The sequence below is a fragment of the Equus asinus genome, chromosome 1 (genome assembly GCF_041296235.1).
Source record: "Equus asinus isolate D_3611 breed Donkey chromosome 1, EquAss-T2T_v2, whole genome shotgun sequence".
Classification (NCBI taxonomy): Eukaryota; Metazoa; Chordata; class Mammalia; order Perissodactyla; family Equidae; genus Equus; species Equus asinus.
Window position 1 is genome coordinate 178,935,794 of NC_091790.1, and position 18,804 is coordinate 178,954,597.

Sequence of the window (18,804 nt, forward strand, 5' to 3'; positions counted from 1 at the left end):
TCTAGTGCTCTTTAGGTTCTTGCCTCATGTTAGAGTGTATTCTCCACATATTTGGTGTTCAGAAAACATTCCCTGAACACCTACTATGTCTGGGCACTCTGGTAGGCACTTGGAATTTAACAGGAAATAAGATAATAAGATCCCTGCCCTTTGGGAGATAGATTAAAAATAAGCAAATTATGTACACGTTTTGATAAGTGTTTTGAAGGAAATAAATGGGAAGCTGAGCAGAGACTAATAGGGAAGTAGAGAATCTACGTTAGATGGGAAAGTCAAAGAGATGAAATTTAAGCTAAGACTTGAAGTCTGAGAAGGAGCCCATGGGGAGCGAGAATGGGTGGAAGGATGGCGGGGAGAGAAGGGAAAGGCTTCCATGTGAAACAAAAGTCCCGAATAAAGCAAAGCTCATGTGTTCAATCAACTCAAAGGAGATTAGAAAGAGAGAAGGGCAGAAAACTAGGAGCAGTCAGGGGTCAGGCGATTGCTATTCTCATCAATTAGATGCTCTTGGCCTTTTCTATGTCATGAAGCCATTTGAATATCGGTTAAAAGTTAAGGAACTTCATCCCCAAAAAAGGGCATGTGAAAAATTTACATGAAATTTTGCATACAATTTTAGGGCTCTCAGAGAGTAGTATTCATACCTGATTTGTCTTTGGTACAGAGGACCCAGACCACTTCATTTGAGTGAAAAACTTTCTTGGCACAAGCCTCCCCCCAGACACCTGGGGAAAATCCCTCTACTGGAGAGCCGAGCAAGCTGCCCTCAATTTCCGTACATACAGGCACACAAGCCAGTGCACCTCAGAAGAAAGTTTTAGTTAACAGTATAGAAAAATTCATAGATGTTTCCCTTCACCAAGCAAGTTATTGTTTCCCAGCAGCTTCACAGTGTCTCACCATGAGTATTCCCACATAACACTTAGGGTCCTGGTTGGGGAATTTTTCACCCTTCCTCAGTGAGTTGTCTGCAGGGAATCCGCTGTTCTGTCCTTTATTGGCACAGCCCTTATGCCAATGGGATCCTCCCACCTTCTTTTCCTTGCCTTATTGTCCGGAGACAGACCCTAACCTGCAGGCTTCTGTTCTTCATGTAGACGCCCCCCTGACTCCCCTGGGCACTTGAACATATGTTGGCTGAAGATGTATAGAAGTCTCCATCTAGGTGTGTCAGCACGTCTCTAGACGCAGAGGTAAGATACCAGAGTGGGGCTGTCTGTGCTCAAGAGTGAAGTCACCAAGCCCCCTCAGTGACAAGCTTTATCCCAATCTGTTCCCCCATCCCAATGTGTTTCCTATGCTCGCTCTCAGGACCAACCTTTAATTTCTTCAAGTGAACTTGAGGAAATTGAGGGTCACGTTCACAACCTAACTTGTTTTCTTAATGCCTATAAAATACCACCCAAAGCAACAGCTTTTAAATCTTATTAAAACAAATATCAATAACACGAAATCACCATATGATGCATGAGATTTTGATGCACCAATCTGCAGAACCAATTCAAGTCAATATTCTAGAGAAATAAAATATTCCGACCAGTCTTCTAACATTTGCAATAATGAAGCTAGTGCATAAATGGCATTTCATTGCCTATCACTCAAGCATGAACTCTGTCCTAGTGCAGAACTTCCACTTCTAATGGGTCATGGTGGTGCTAGTGTAGGTTGAATTGTATCCCCCAAAATGGTATGTTAATGTCCTAACCCCAGTAATGTGTAAATGTAACTTTATTTGGAAATGATGTCTTTGCAAATGTAATCGAGTTAAGATGAGGACAAACTAGATTAGCATGGGCCCAAATCCAATGACTAGTATCCTTATAAGAAGAGGAAATTTTAGATAAAAGCACACACGGGGGAAAGTCATATGAAGAAGGAGATAGAGAGAGGAGTTATATGTCTACAAGACAAGGAACACAAGGATTGCTGGCAACCTCCAGAAGCAAGGAGAGGAGCAAGGGACAGATACTCTCTCAGGGCCTCCAGAAGAAACCAACCTGGCTGACACTTGGATTTTGGACTTCTGGCTTCCTGAACTGAGATAGAATAAATTTCTGTTGTTCGAAGCCCCCCTGTTTGTATTACTTGGTTATGGCAGGCCTAGAAAACTAAAATAGGTGGCAATGGCTTTATCCAAGGGGAAGACCAGACAGGATATTTTCCGTATTATAATTTGCAGAATGTCATTTTTTCAAAGAGAGAACAAAAAAAATCTAACCAAATAGATGTGCTTTACTTCGTGGGAAGGCTAAAACCAGGAAGTAGTCCCTTCAATTCTTGAAATTTTATCATTCTCTGACTCTTAAACCAGAAAAATAGTGTAGCCAAGATTATGCACACAATTGGTCCTCATGAGAAGCAACTTACTCATATAGGAACCTACTGAAAAGGGGCAAGCCAGCCGTCCAGTCTGAGCTGGGAAGCCTGCACTTCTGCTCCTTGGTGAATGTTATTTCTTTATGCCAAAGGACAGTTTTAGCCTAAATTATCCATCCTGCCTATCAAAATCACATTCAACAAAACTGCATGTATTGCATAAACATGCAATACATGTTTTTAGTGTTCACATAATTGTGTTTTTTTTTCAGAAGCTAAATACTTAAAATTTAGACAATTTAGACAACCAGAGAAACCTTCATTTCTCTTCCAGGATACATGTATTTCCAGTGTAAACTTTTTAAACAAAGCAAAGCATCATAAATCTTTTCCACAAGTAAATTTTAACCTTGAACCAAATAAAAGTGATTTAGTATTTTCTTGGAGAGACAGGCTCCTACAAAGCCGAAAAGGAAAAGCAAGAGAAATAGTTTAAAACAAAGAGCTTGATTTGTTTCAGACAACCACAAACAAAGAAACAGAAAAGGTCTCACCTCTAAGCAAACATCGCAGAAAATGTCAGCGGAACAGAAAATGTCAAAAGAGAAAAAATTTAACCTTTTTAAATCCTATTCATTTCCCACAGAATTTAAGAATCTTTCCTTTTTAAATAAAAATTTTCTTCCTTTTTTTTGATTGCAGGAAAGAATATAAATCAGTCCGGCACTGCCCTGTAAAACCCAGGCTTGCACTAAACAGGAGCAACAAATGTGTGAACCGACCTTCCTTTCCAAGTGCTGTCTTTCCTTCAAGGGCCTTAGAGCATCAATAACAGAGACTACATACAGTTCAAGGGCATGCAATAGAGAACAAAATGAGCCTTAAGTTTACGTCCATCCTTCCCTCTGCCCAGGACAATCGAGCAGAGTGGAAGGGCTGCTTTGCACAGTCTCAGGGACGCCCTTCCCATCACATAATCTATCTGTGGCATCTCAGCAGAATGGCTCAGAGCTGACCTCTGGAGGGAGTGGGTGGGAGTCGTTATGGTTCCTCACTTAGGAACCATGTCTCCTTGGCAATTTACTTAACCTCCCAAGCCTTAGATTCCTCATCTACTGAACAGGATAATAATGTGTCCTATCTCATAGGGTTGTGAAGGGGCATAAGATAAGGCAACTACCTAGCATTACTAGAAGGAACTCAACAAACCACATGTGTATTGTTAATATACATAAGCTTAGGATACAGAAAGTGAGGAAGTGTTTAAATCTTCCTTCTGGGTCTCTCCTCTACAAGTATGTTCATTTATTTGTCCCCCACCCCACTTCCTGACATTTTGTCTGTTTTGTTCTCACAACGCTTACATTAAACAGCTAACGCTCCAGTTATGAGGTGATATGCCCCTGAGAGAAGAGAGATGTTGCCTCAGCTACTCAGGCTGATAGAGATTTAGCTTCCAATCTCTGACAAGCGGTGAGAGGCATTCAGGCCTCTGCACTGATGCCGTATCATGAAGTTACCAACAACAGTGAGGAGAAACTGAGTTCAAGACACAACATAAGCTGAAGCCTTCATGTATGCTCACTAGTAGATAAACATCTGGGGAGTTAGTGGCCAGATGAGTGTCCTCTCTGCCAAAACATTGGGATTTTTGATCAAGGAGCTGAAAGCCTCAGGTAGTCTGCTGGTTCCTCAACCATTAAGCCTAAAGATATGCACTGAATTGCAGCTACATCAAATGCTTTACTTTACCCATGAACCAGCAAAAGGAAGCAAGTTGATCCTGGGTGCCTCCCTTAAATGCCAATTGGTGTGTCAACAATCTTGGAATGGAGCTGGTGGACCAAGTGTCAGTTTTGCTCAGCACAAAAAGTCCTCTGAGTACATGATCATTACATCTATGTGAAGGCATCAACTATATAAGAGTTTCTTATATTAAGTCACAGTAAATTTTTCAACTTTGAGAATTAACGTTTTTGCCTTCATTCACCCAGAAGTAAGACTGGTCTTATTTTGGTAAGCCTTGAGATTAAGTTCTAGCTTTGGTAGGAATGAAACAAATAATTTTAGTGAGTTCCTGAATGTTTGGAATTATGTGTCTTTTGGGAAGATTCAATTGGTCATTTTTATAGTTTGTTGTATATCCTAAGAGACATGCTGGAAGATGAGTTTGGCTAAAAATTGCAAAGAAAATTATTTCGGAATGAAATTCTAATACTTGTTATTTTCCATCGACTGAAAGTTCATTAAGTAAAATTTCACTTGTCATTCAAGCATAATTTTTATGTCAACTCTAAAATTATTTTTTTTAAAACCCACTGGAATATAGTATACTCAGAGAAATAATTGATTAGAACGTTCCAAGATGCCTTATGAAATGTCTTGCCTTTTCCGCGTGAGCTGTCAATATCTTTTTAAAAAGACAAAAACATCCAGTTTAGAAGGACAGCTCTAGTTATTAAGGAGAATGGTCTTCCCAGCCTACAAAATTGTAAAAACAAAACAAAACACCTACGGTGTGTTAATGAAATAAGAATGTATTGTTAGAATTCTGTGTGAAAGCTGGACATAGAGACACGTTCCTCTCATGCTTTGTCATACATCCTTTATGAAATGAAGGCTACTGTTGCCATAATGAACCGCATATAAACTAGTAATTATGCTCCTTCATTATTCCCAAGGTTAAAGATTTACTGTGACAGATAATAAAACACTTATAGCTAATGCTATACTATGGCTCTCAGAAAAGAATTTATCTACAGAAACATAATAATTAGCCAAAACCACTTTTATGAAAATGTCCGGTAAAAAAAAGGCACTATACTGAAGTGTTTACCACTTCATAACATACTTCAATTTATTTCTAACGTGTTCCTTTTCTGCAGTATGCTATGAACTTTTAGAGAGAAATTTTAGAGAAAATATTTCCTTTAAATTTTTTCTAGAAATGTATTCATGGACAGGATGATTTTAAATGTCATTATACAAATTGAAAAGAAAATTTTTCACCCTATATTGGTCCTCTTTTTCAAAATGATAGAGACTAAATTTGAAACTCACTTAACTCCATGGGAACTCTATTTAAGAAGTGGAAGGAATCAAAGACTTATTCTGAAAATTATAATGTTTCCGTGTAGTAAGAACAATAACATCAAGAATCACATTGAATTCTTACAAAGCACCAGACATAATGCCTAGTGTTTCGTGGGGCATTTTGATACCTCCTTTTTTGAAGTTGCAAAAAATAATACGCAGTAAAGTGAAGTAACTTCTCCTGGTGCCCAGTTGAGTAAGCAGCAAAACTGGGATTTGAAATCAGAATCCTGATTAGTGATGGGGTTCAGGGCAGGCTGCCCAAAGACGGACCACTCCGGTATGTGGATTATTTTGAGCTGAAGATAATAAAGGCTCAGAAGACTCAAGAAAGACGTTTGACCTTCCCCCAAACTGCCTAAAAGAATTTAACATAGGAGGCCTGCTCCAGGAAAGAGTTATCACCTTAAGATAGCCATAGTATAATGTAAAATAAATGTGATAGAAAGGCACCAACAAGCCCATTTTTGGCCCAGCAAAACTAACAAACATTTGCATTGCCATCTCCATGTAAATTGTCTTCCTACCCTCTGAAATCTCAAAGCACCACCCTCAGCATCCTCCTTTGCCTTTAGCTGAAGATGGTTTTTTTGAGCTGGCACCTCGACCATTTTGTGAGTTACCCAGTTTTCCTGTGTTTCTCCCATGTATATATACTGTAAAGCTTTGTTTGATTTTCTCCTGTTATTCTGTCTTGTGTCAATTTGGCTTGTAGCCCAGCCAGAAGGACCCAGAGAAGGCAGAGGATTTACCTTCCTCCCCTACACCAGGAACCTATGCCCTGAACCTCTGCACTACAGCCTCTAAAGCCCAGCGCTTGGATATGATGATTCTAAGCATAGATGTGAAAACAGTTGAGGTCACAAATAAAATGTCCAGATATTCTGCATGATCTGAAAAAATCATTGTTTTTCCAGTTGGTAATGGAAATGCAAAAGCTGTCATCAGGAAGACAGGAATATTTTGTGCCCTTCCTCATAAAGACGTCAAAATAGTTTTAGATTTCAGATTTAATTCTTCTCTCCTGCCTTTGAGCGTCTATGATATTTCTCCGGATTCTGCACTTAGCCCTCTTCTTTTCTTACCTGCAGTCCCTGTTTCCTTCTGTTTCCATCTATTTCGATGATTCCTAAATTTGTAATTCAAGCTGTACTCCCCTCTGTACTGAGTTTTACTCTGCAACCCCGAGTTGCTTCCTGCATATCTCCATTGCATGTATTGTAGGTGCTATAGCCTAAGCAAGTCCAGACAAAATTCACCATCTCTCCTCAAGCTGCTTCCCTCCTCTAGCATCAGTCCCTCTTCATCTTTACCCCACCAGTCTCTCAGATTTAAAACATCAGGGTCATCTTTTCTCCACCCAACTATTTCAATTTGACAAACAACTGGATGTTTAGATCTAATACATTCTGCTTCCAAGGTGTTTCTTGCCTTCACCATATCTTTATATATTCTGGTTTAAGCTCTTAACATTTATTTTCATAATTATTGCAATAGAATCTTAAATCATGTCTAATCTCTTGCTTTCCAATTAATTCTCCAAATAGCAGGCTGTGATATTGTATTTATATGTAGAACCAAACTAAGATGAAGTCACTTATGTCAGCAACAAAATGGAGTTGGCCAAGACACATGCATTAAAGAAAGTGAAACAACCTTACCTAACATAAGTTGAAAGGATTTACAGCTTGCCTCGGAAATTAGCAGAGGATGTCAACCAATTCCCAGACACCAGCCAATCCATAAATGCCAAGTCTGCTCACACCATCCCTGGACTTCCTTGTTCCTCTAACTCAGCTATCCTGATCCAAATAAGGAAGAAGACCACAAGGCAACCAATCAGCTGAAAAAGCCAAATAACTTCTGCATTTACCCCATAAAAGCCTTTAGTCTGTGAGCAACTCAGAACTCATTGCCCCCGTAGCCTTGAGTTCCTAGCTGGCAGGTCGAAACACTTGCAATAAACTCACCTTTCTACTTTGTTTTACTCAGTGTGCAGAGTTCCGTTTTTGACAATAACGAGGAATACGTATTTAGTCTTCATCTCCATTTCCGGAACAGAGCTCCTAAAACCCTTGGAATTTCCTGAGCAAGGAGAGCATAAAGGTGTCTTTTGTTATGTTAATGAGGTGACTTTTGGGGCCCAAGGATGGAGGCTGGCTGCAATGTGTTTAAAGGGTTGGAACTTTCAGTCCCACCTCCCCCCACCTCCAAGTAGGGGAGAGGGGCTGGAGATTGACTTCAATCGCCAGTAGCCAATGATTTAATCAATCCTGCCTATGTAAGGAAGCCTCCATAAAAACCCCAAAGGAGGGGATTTGGAGAGCTTCCGGATTAGTGAACATATGGAGATACTGGGAGAGAGGTACACCTGGAGAGGGCATGGAAGCTCAGTGCCCCTTCCCACATACCTAGCCTTATGTAACTCTTCATCTAGCTGTTATTTGAATATCCTTTGTAATAAACCAATAATTTAGTGAGTTAATAGTTTTCCTGAGTTCTGTGAGCATATTAACTCAACCCAAAGAGTGGGTCATGGAAACCTTCAATCTGTAGCCCGTTGGTCAGAAGCACAGGTGACAACCTGGGTTTGTGACTGATGTCTGCAGTGGATTTACAGGGCGCACTCTTGTAGGATTGAATCCTTCAGCTGTGGAATCTGATGCTATCACTGGGTAGAAAGTGTCAGAATTGAGTCTAATTGTAAGACACCCAGCTAGTGTTGAGCACTGCTTGGTACTGTGGGAAAGTCCACATATACACCTTGGAAACTGGGTGACCAGAACTTGTATAGGCACTATCATTTTTCTAAAGAACAGAACTATTCATGCTACCCTGCTCCATAAAAACTTTCAAAACTTCCTATTAACTAGAGGATGAGATCCAAATTGCTATGCAAGGGTTACAAAAATAGCTTGGTTCTGACCCATCCTTTCCTTGCAATTCCATCTCTCTACTGTACTATTTGCATTATATATATCCTAGCCACATTGTTGCCTCCAAACCAGATCCTCCCACACCTCCACGCCTTTGTTCATGTTTCCTCAGTCTGGAAGGTCCTTCTCTGTCTCTGCCTGAAAATTTTCTTATTCTCTTAACTGACGTGGTTCTTTGAAGCCTACACATATCTTCCCAGGCAGCATGAAGAGGAATCCCCTCTGTGCTTCCATAGCTCTCTGCACATGCTTTCCTACAGCCTTAATTAAGTTATAATGCAGTTATCCTCCAGTGTCTTTCTCTTGCTCTACTATGACTTCCTATAAAGCAGGGGCTATGTCTCACGCATAATAAATATTTACACACAATAAATAGTTGTCAAATGACTACTGTTTGTTAAGAGAATAAAACTTTCATAATATCACATTTTTTTAAAAAGTAAAATCTGTTCAAACTAAATACATTTTTAAAGACGGAAGGTTTTCTTCCTTAATTTCACCTTACTTTCTACAAAGTGATAAATAGTTGCATGTAACAGTTATCTAAACCTCAAGTATGCTTTAAAAAATCTGATATCTCTAAATAAACAAATATTTAAAATATTTTTGTTAACCAAACACTACTAAAGTCAAAAGAAATGAGAGTAAAAATGTTCTTTATATTTGTATCACTGATTAATTTAGTTTGCAATGAGTTTTTGTGAGTTGGGAACATACTATTAGGCTTATTAAGGCTATCTGTGAACATATATTGCCAGATTTTTTAAAATGCTAGTAGGATAGAAACAAGAGAATAGATTTAGCAGTGAAATCAATGTGTCCACATCTAGTTAAAATCTTTAACAAAGATATCAAACTTTCCTGTCACGAAAATGTTGCCATTATCAGCAGCATAGTAAACAAAATACAGAAATGGTGTTGATGACAATTGCACTAGAATTTTAAGAAGGTAGTGAAGACTTTTGCTGTAGACTATCACCATGATGGCCCCCAAAGCTTTAAGGTCCACAGGTACATTTGGAATGGCAACCTGAAAGTGGTCTGATGGAAAATGTCTTTGAATCTAGAAACTTTAATCCTTCTCAACAATTTCCCTATAGAACCATTAAAGTTCCACAACTGCTTGGTATTCTGTTGATTATGCCTCAGTGTCTGAAAGTCAAAGATGAGTGACTACTTTCCTTTAAACTTCTTAGGCTCTGAGAAATGCCACGTTTATGATCTTTGGCTTGATTAACCCTTCCTTAGGCTTGAAATCCTTCTAGACTGTCTGCTTTCATCCATAACTTAGGTTTAACAGATTAGTTTTTAATGAATAGTAAACACTTAAGCTAGACCTTTGTTTTAGAAGCCCAAGTTCTTTAAAATGCTAATTTATTTGTCCTCTCACATCACTTTGTGAAAGGAAGAGAATAAATATTCAAATATCCACCAGAAATATAAAGAGGGTATACTCACCAGCTTCTTAATTCTACTTTCTTATCCCAAACCAGATGCTGTACACTTTTAGCAAAAGAAACAATTCATGTTTTTATTTATTAATTAATGCCTCTATTCAAAGGACATTCATTAAACACAGTGTAAAAACTGAGCATTTTGCTTAGGCACATAAGATGCTAAAAAGAAATTTTAAAATGAATAAGATGCAGTCCTTGTGCTTAAAAATGTTGGGAAGACAATCAATTAAGGAGATAATTACAATATAGTGCAATATAGTGTGAGGATAGCTCTTATAGAAGTAACATGGATGCTATGAAAATCCTGTGAAAATTGCACCCAGCCCAAGGAAGAGGTGAACCAAGGACAAGTCAAGGAAAGTTTCACATATCAAATGATCTCCAAACTAAGTTCAGAATGATAAGCAGAGATTAATAGGAAAAACAGGTGGAAAGAGAAGATTCCTTGCACAAAGATCTACCTGGAAAATTAGTAATGGTGGCCATTTTGGAATCAGGTGAATGAGAATGGCTAGGTGGAAGCCAATGGAAGACAGGAGCTAAATCAAGACAGGCTCCTGTAACACTCTAAAGTGTTCTAAATTGTTCTGGAAGAGAGGGAGCTAAGGATTTTTAGGTGGTGAAAATTGGTTAAGCTCAGTGGTCAGATGGCTTTTGCTGAGATTTTGGTCATACTTTTTGATGAAGTATTTGTATGCAAATGGTACTTATGGATCCATTTAATTTCTTGCCTGCTAGAATGACTTGGATTTTTGTGGCACTTTCCAATATAAGGGTATGCATTGTTCTGTAAATAAAGGATATCTATATACAAACTAAGGAAAGAATTACCCACCTCCAGTTTCCCTACTTTTGTTCGTGCTATCTTACCTATAATATACACCCCCACCTTTATTTTTCTGTCTAAATTACTCCAGGGTTTCAGTCCTATGTCAAGTTTTTCATTTTTGTTTTCACTAAGTTTTCTCCAACTCCATCAAGCCTCCCAGATTTTTCACTTCTTTAAACTGTGATTTTACTTCATGAGTATACTACATCATCATGTTATGAGTATCATCACCATCATTGCTAATTACTTTGAGTTCCTCTGAAAGCAGAGTTTGAGACAAATACTTGGGTACTTTTTATTTGGGAAGTGATGCCAGGAATCCAGAGTGAAGAAGTGAAGAGAGTAAGACAGAGCAGAGGAAAAAAACTACTAAAGTAGGCATTATAGAGCTGGTGACTGCTATGGCAACTGAGGTTTAACCTCATTGGGAACTCTTGATGAACCATGTAGAATGCACATCAGGATTAGTTTTAAAATCATAGCTCGGATGACATGGCCGAGAGAGATGGAGATGGGAAAGTGTGGAGCTGGGGAACAGGAAGCAAAGGGAGTGAGCTGGGCAGAAAGGAGGTGCTGGTCTCAGAAGGATGCTTGAGATTATAGACAGCTATTCTTATGTTAGCCCTCTTATTGTAGAAAACCTTCTTCTCCTCTCTCCATGAGATAAGGAAGCTCAATTAGAGTAACTCCTGGCCCCTCTCTGTGCCTTAACTCACTCTACCCCTGTGAAGTTAAATGGTTTACATAAATGTAAATTTGGAAGAACAACCCATGTTTGACTCTGCTCCACCCTTCTTCCTTTTGGAAGTACCTCCTTCCAGAGAACATAAGTTCTCTGCCCTCTTGCTGTAAGGTGTGCAGGGCTACCCCCATGGTGGGAGGAAGGGGAAGAAGAGAGGCCTGCTCCGCTTCAGTGCTGCTAGAGACAAAGTGCTGCCTAATTGTTGGGTTGAAAATTGAAGTTCACGTGACTTATGAACCTAAAATTCCCCTGGGTGTTGGGAGAAGGATTTGCTGCTGAGAATCTGAAACCCAAAGCTGACCCTACTCTAGAATATATGCCTCTTTGAGGTGGTGGAACCACCAGTTAAAAAAAATTATTTTTTAATTAAGGAGAATGAGCATAAGAGCCAAATGTGATTGAACCTAGAGCTGTAACTGTGGGCCCCTCAACTGACCCCATCTCTTAACAGCAGAGTGACTAAGAATTGTCTTTCAGAAAGTGTGCAAAGTCACATAGCCAGAGCATACACAGAAGAAGAAATCTTGACCTGAAATAACCATGGAACCAAAAATCTATCCCCCACCCCCACCATGGAACTAAAGGACTGGGACATGACAGGAACTTGAAAGTCACACTCGTATCAGAAGAGAGGGGTCCCCGATTCAGGAAGATCTGATGTTAAAATTCCTTCCTCACCTCATCATAAATGTTTAGAACCTTTTTGTAAAAGTTTAAGACCTTACCATAAACACTTGAAGCCCCCCAAACAAAACCTGTCCCACCAGCATTTCTGCATCTCAGCCTATTCTCACTAACTTCTTAAATTTAACCCCAAATCCTGATTTGGAAAGACAGATCTAAGGGCTCATGCCCCTTGTCTCCCTGCAGGTGGACCTCATAGAATAAAGCTAATCTCTTTTCCAAAAGACTGATGCCATAATTAATTGGCCATCTACACGCATTGGGCAAGAGAACCTTAATTTTCTGTGGTAACAGAACCCATATAGGAAAGAACCTTCTCCTAGTGACTAATGTAAAGGGATAAACAGGACTATTCTAAACCTGGATGGTGGAGGAGGCTGTATGACCAAACAATCATAAACTCATCATTTAGGATCTAGTATGCTTGTGTGGGATACTGGGAAGAACATGGTTTTATTGTAAAACAAAAATCCCAGTTCTACTTTTGCCTCTTGCTTGTAAGTTTCTTTAAACTTCATTTTCTCACCTATAAAATGGGCACTAACACAAAACTTTCCAGGTTATTATGAAGATTATAAATGTGTGTGTAAATATATTGGATCATCTTATGTTTACAAGGTAATCATAGAATAAATGGAAGCTGGAAGAAGATACCTCCTTATAAAATGGGGGAAGTGCTAGGGAGGGATTGAAAATGATTATGCCATGATAAACTTGTCCCAAGAAAAGAGAAATACAGGAAGCTTGCCTCAATTGCATATCATTTGCTTCCTCCAATTATTCACAACATAGGGAAGTTTAGTTCTGTCCTAGAGCTACAAGTTCACGTCATGTGGACAATGTGGGGGAAGCAGGGCTCTCTAAAGAGGAGGAAGCTGGTGTTCGAGGACTTTGATAGACAAGAGTCAAGGAATTAACCTGAGAGTTTTCAGGCTATATCAGATCTGAGAATACAACAAACATTAATTTAAAATCTAAATATGACAAAAGGTGAACTCTGTCTAAACATTTCCCTTTTGTTTTCTGAATTCTTATTAACAGATACCCCCAACTTAGTCTATACTGGAAAAATATTCATAAGCCTATAAAAAGCTTTTCAAACACACTCAGCTAAATCATAGTAGGCTTAAGCAAATCTATTCCAATCTTTGATAATCCCCATATCTTAATATCTCTCTATTTTAAATTATTTAAATTAGGAATTTCAATAACATACAGAGACAAAATGTTAATCAATATGGTAACCATGTGTAAAATTAATATTGTTATAAAAGTAAAAAGAATATTTATTCATTCAACAAATATTGATTGTACGCTGAATAAGTGCACAGATTTTGGCACAAAACATATAGTAGATAGGCCCTTCTTTTGGTTTCTTCTTCATGTTCAAGGGAAGATCCAATTTCAAACCAATTTCTTAAAGACTCAAAGACCGACTGAAGAATTGTGGCAAGTTATGGAGTCCCATCAAGGAGACAGCAAACAAGGAATGGGCTCTCCTATGGAGTCTAGGGCCCTAATAATAGTTCTACTTTTCAGTATTTTTGGTAAGTTACCAACTAACTCTGTATCTCAGTATCTTAGTATGAAAGATGGATAGATAAAGCATCAGAGAAAATTTGTACAAAGGGTAATTTTTAACCAGATTGCAAAAGCAACCAACTATGAAAAAAAATAAACTAGTGAAAGTGTTCAGCTCATGCCTTAAAGAAGACTTCTATTACAAAGAGAATCAGTTTAATTCATGTTATCCCCATCTGCCTTTAACAGTTTAAAAGGCTTCTTCCACTTTTGATGCTTTCTTGACAAGGCATTGTTTTTGTTTATTTGTTTTCTACTCCACCACTATTATTTGGGTGGCAGACAGTCCTCTTCTACCAAACTAGAGAGGAAAATTCACTAGGTACATTTAGTTTTTCTCTAGGTATCTCTAAAGTTTACTTAGTAAACTTTACCTCCACATTTATTTTAATTAATCCCTATTCAAGGATTTCCTCTGAGAACATGACCACAGCTTTTCCAAGGATACCATCATTGACTATCTTCAGTTACAAAGGAAAGAAACTCTTTTGAGTTTGCTCAGGCTGGGTATACAACCATTTTATTCCAAGGCTCCCTGAAACCTTTGCTGACGTGCGTACCACTAAGCAAACACAACATAAGAAGATTCAGATTGACCTAAAAGATAAACTGACAATAACTTTTCTTTTCAAAAGGAATTGCTATAAGCTTTGTCTTGCCATTTCTGACGCATATTATCAAACACATTTGAAAAAATTATTAAATATTATGTATAAGTTCACTCTGTGAGGTGGAGAATGACTGACTGCTCCCAAGGAATTTTCAATTGGAGTAGGATAGAGCTACATAAACAACTAACTGTAACTCAAAAACTGCAAATCAATTAAAAATAGGGGTTCAAGCAACGTGTTGTAAATGTGGAGGGAAGAGAATAATACATTCTGATTGAAATACTAGCGAAGATTTGGAAATTATCACATCATGGGCATTAACATATCAGAAACATTTTAATAAATGGTGCAACAGACTGTCTTGGTGGCCCACTCAGATCCCCTGCCATCCCCTTTACTGGTTTAGTTGATGTGCCCAAACCCTAGTTCCTATGAGGTGCTTCGGCTAACACCTCCAAGCTTCTCTGGACGAGTGCCCACGGATGATTGAAGCTATCCTGTTGCCATTTGCCCCATTTCCAATGGCCAATAATTGATTGGATGGAAGTACAAAAGCCCTACTCCCTTGTCTAAAGGTGGGACAGTGTTTGTGGCACAATTTACATTCCAGAATTCCTCGTTGTATTATGATGAAAGTAGACTCTTCCTGAAACTTCCAGGGATTGAATTCTTCCATAGCTTCTTCCTCTTCTCTATACGGCTTCCCTCCCTCAGATTTTACTCTGAAGGAGCTATAAGCCATGGGTTCTACCAGCCAGAACCAAGAATGGATGCCTGGGAGGGATGCTAATGGTGCTGGAACAAGAATGTCAAAATGTAAAGCTGGATAAGGCAGAGTTTATCAATATGGGAGAACTCTCTTGTCAGACAGAATCTAATGTTCTGGCAGGATCCCCAGTCCTGAAGCACTGCTGGGAAGGCTCTGAGATGCTTGGGAAAATGTTAGCTCCCATCAAATGAATAGCAACGCCAGAACTGCCCAGGCAGAGTGTGGAAAGGGATCAAAGGCTCAGGACAGTGGGCTTGCCAGAATGGATCTATTCTGTAAGTCTCCAAAACTCACAATGGAGTATGTTTCTTGGAATGCCCAGAGGACTCTACTTTTCTTGGTGGGCTTAGCTACTGGTGTGGTGGCCAGAGGGAAGGTGAGAGCAGATCCTGACGGCAACAAGCCTTGTCCTGCAAGGCAGATCTCTCCAGGGTGCATTATAAAGGGACACCTGGTGTGTATGGCCAGACGGATGGAGTCTGAAATACAGCTTTCCTATAAAAAATAAAAGTTTATGGGAAATAAGCAGAAAAATAAAAAAGAAGGGAATTTGAATCCTTTCAATAAAATCAGTGAGACTGGAAAAATGATTCTGAATGAATCAGAAATGCCCTCTTCTTCTTAGAGAAAGGCAACTACAATGGACATTGATCCAATTCAGAGGTTTTGTGTCAAGGCCAATTCAGGACCTGTATCACCCAGTTCCTTCCCTGTTCAGCCCAGAAATCTTGGAATGGGAGATTAGGGACTTGGCATGTAAACACAAGACTCTGGAAGAAGCTCAGAGCAGAACCTCTACATGACCGTGAAAGCTCTTTCCCGTCAGGAAGGAAAACATTGTAGATGGAACTGAGTGTACCATAACAAGAGCAATTACAGCAAGAATGATTACAGCCTCAAGGATCACTGCTTCTATTATTCTGTCACAGAAGGAGCATTTGGAGTCATTGGCACATGGTGTGTTGGGAAGGAACATAATGTTGGCCCCAGAGAAAGGTGCTCTGTAGCCATGAAAAATATGGCCCTCCTCCTAGCAACATCTGTCACCTTTGCTACGCTCAAAGTGTTGTTACTGTTGCTTTTTTCGGAATATATTTTAGACTTTCATTTTAGGCAAGATTTCACATACACATCGCCCATCAACCCTATTACAGCATTTGCTGAGACATATGGGAAGAAGAGTGAGGAGCAGGATAGCATTGGAAAAAGTGAAAAAGAGCAAAGCCAAGACTGGCTTTCATCACTAACCCAGAGTTTACCCAGAATGGAATCGTAGGAGCAAGAATATTGGCAAAACATAAGAAATATTAGTTGTCCTTATAACATAAATCTCTTGAAGTAAACTCTGTCTAACTGCCGCTGTCCTTGTGTTTGGAGATAATATAAATCAGTACAACATACACAAAATAAAGTGCTCATCGTTTTGTACACACTAGTCGCTCAACTACAAGCACTACGTGTGATAGCTACCACTTTGATTACTGTTAAACCTTTCATGTTAATAATTCATGATAATAACTTGAAATCCACTGGCCCTATTGTCCTAAAAGAAAAAAATAGACTGAAAAAAGAATTCTGTTTTTTTTTAACCTGTCTTATTCCTAGGTTTGCTGGTTAGAGCAAAGCAGCCACAAAGATAGCACCGCAATCCTTTGTGATCAAATGCCAACCATCTAGCTTCTCTGAGCTATGAATTTGTCATCTGAAAGATGATATTGTCTCCTAATCAGCTGTCTTCTAATCTGGCCTTTACCTTCCCTCACTCATCAATGCCAGGATGATGATGTTGTCAATGGTAGGAGCAGCAGCTTCTGAAGATGGACCACATCTCAAAGTTGTGGGTAATTATTCTTCTCATTTTCCTTAAAAAAATTCCAATATTTTTCTCAGAACTTCATTTGCATAGCTATTCTTTTGGATAAAGGCCAGTGCTTTTCTCCTTGAATGCCCTTTGGCACAGCTGATTAGGCAAGACTGCTCCAACAACAAAAGATGGCCTTAGTATCAGTATAGTTTCAAATCTCTATCTGCATCCTTTAGAATTTACTTCCTTTGATGCCTTCTTTTCACAGCTCATGACTCAGTTTAAATTAGCTCAAAACTAAGACAGTTACTTCTATTCCTCATAACAAGGAAGACTAGAAGTCCAGAAAAAAACCTCCCCGTTGAAAACAGCTAAAAATATTAGGGAAAAAAAGGAGAAGGTCAAGGATATTCAGAGACCCAAAACCACAAAAAAGCACAAATCTAAACAGTTGGGTATGTGTTAACACTGGCGATTTCTCTGAGGACAGGGGTCAGCCCTAGAAATCTTAGTTTTAATGGAACGTAAGGAAGTTAGAAGACAAACCAAGTCCTCTCATCACATAGGAAGTTGGATCAAAGACCCGACAAACCCGGTGCCTCCAAAAGTCAACACTCTCAATGGGTAAAGTTAAAAGTCAAGCAAACATAAACACCAGAGAGAGCAGGTAAGCAAACTTATCCATCTCAGCTTTGGCTGGTAAAACGGGTTGGGTAGAGGAACTGCCTCCTGAGACTTCATTACCACAAGCCCACATTCACATTTCCAGTGAGGCCCCAACATCTCAAGCTGGAATTCCATTTAAGGTGCTCCTGACTGGCAGTTCCTCCATGCATCTGGCAGAGCAAAATGTAAATCCTTTATGGAGAGAAGCATTCTCCCTTAGGCTGCTTAAAATTCCCAAGATTAAATTCAGCCAAATGGGAACTGAAGATCCAGGACCCCAGAGTTTAGGGGCATTAAATATTAGTGTGTATGGGAGCCATTGACTTGGGCCTTGGGTCTCTACAGAGTCGGGAGCAAGAGAAATAAAGTAAGACTCCCATGAAGAGCCATACTTTCCATCAAAATATAAGATAGAAGAAAATCTGCTTACTTGAGGCAAAATCTCAAAGGGAACTTCAAATGAAACCTCTCTGTGTCCACCATAGCTCTGAGTCGGGGGAAAAATGTAATAAAAATAATCTCCTCTTGGTATTTCTAACCCTAGACCCACCTACATTTGGGCCTGGGAAATTCTTTGCAAGATCATGAAAAATCTATGCCAATAAATTGAATTAAAGTGGTCTGTTGCAGGTGGGGCTCTTCAGAAGCAGGGCTGAGGTAAGATATTGAGGGAATTGAGTATTAGAGTTCAATGTCTGTGCAGGGAAGTAAGAGGGAACAGGATTGGGCAGAGGAGAAGATGGCTAGTGATGCAGGTGCAACAAAGCCAGCCATAGCAGAACGATCCGGAGTGAGCCTGGCCTGTCAGAGCATCCTGCGTTGGCCATAAGAGCCAGGCCATTATACCTGCTTCATAGTGTTAGGTGCGGTGGCATCTTACAGCTGAGCAGAACCGAATCAGCCAAGAGCTGAAGGTTGTCTGTTTAGCACATTCTATGCAGTGGCGCACAAGCTTGTTTTCAATGGGAGGATCTGGATGCTGCATTTCTTTGTCTACCACTTAGTCCCAGATTGATGGCGCCCTCTGAATCCTAGCAGTAGAAAATATTTTCTGGGGGGAATGTTTTTAGTTCATGCCTCTCAGATTAAGTTCAGCAAAGTTTGAGTTCAAGACAGTAAATTATCAAACGTGTAAGCAAGTAAGCCAGCCGTGAGAGAGAATCAGAAAAAAGTCATAAAACATTTCGACACCATGCAAGACTTCAGTACTGAAACTATAAAATATTAGTTTAATATGAATTTTAAAAGTAAAGATACATTGAAAATATGATCAAGAAAAAAAGGATATCAAAATGACTAGGTAACTTCACATAATT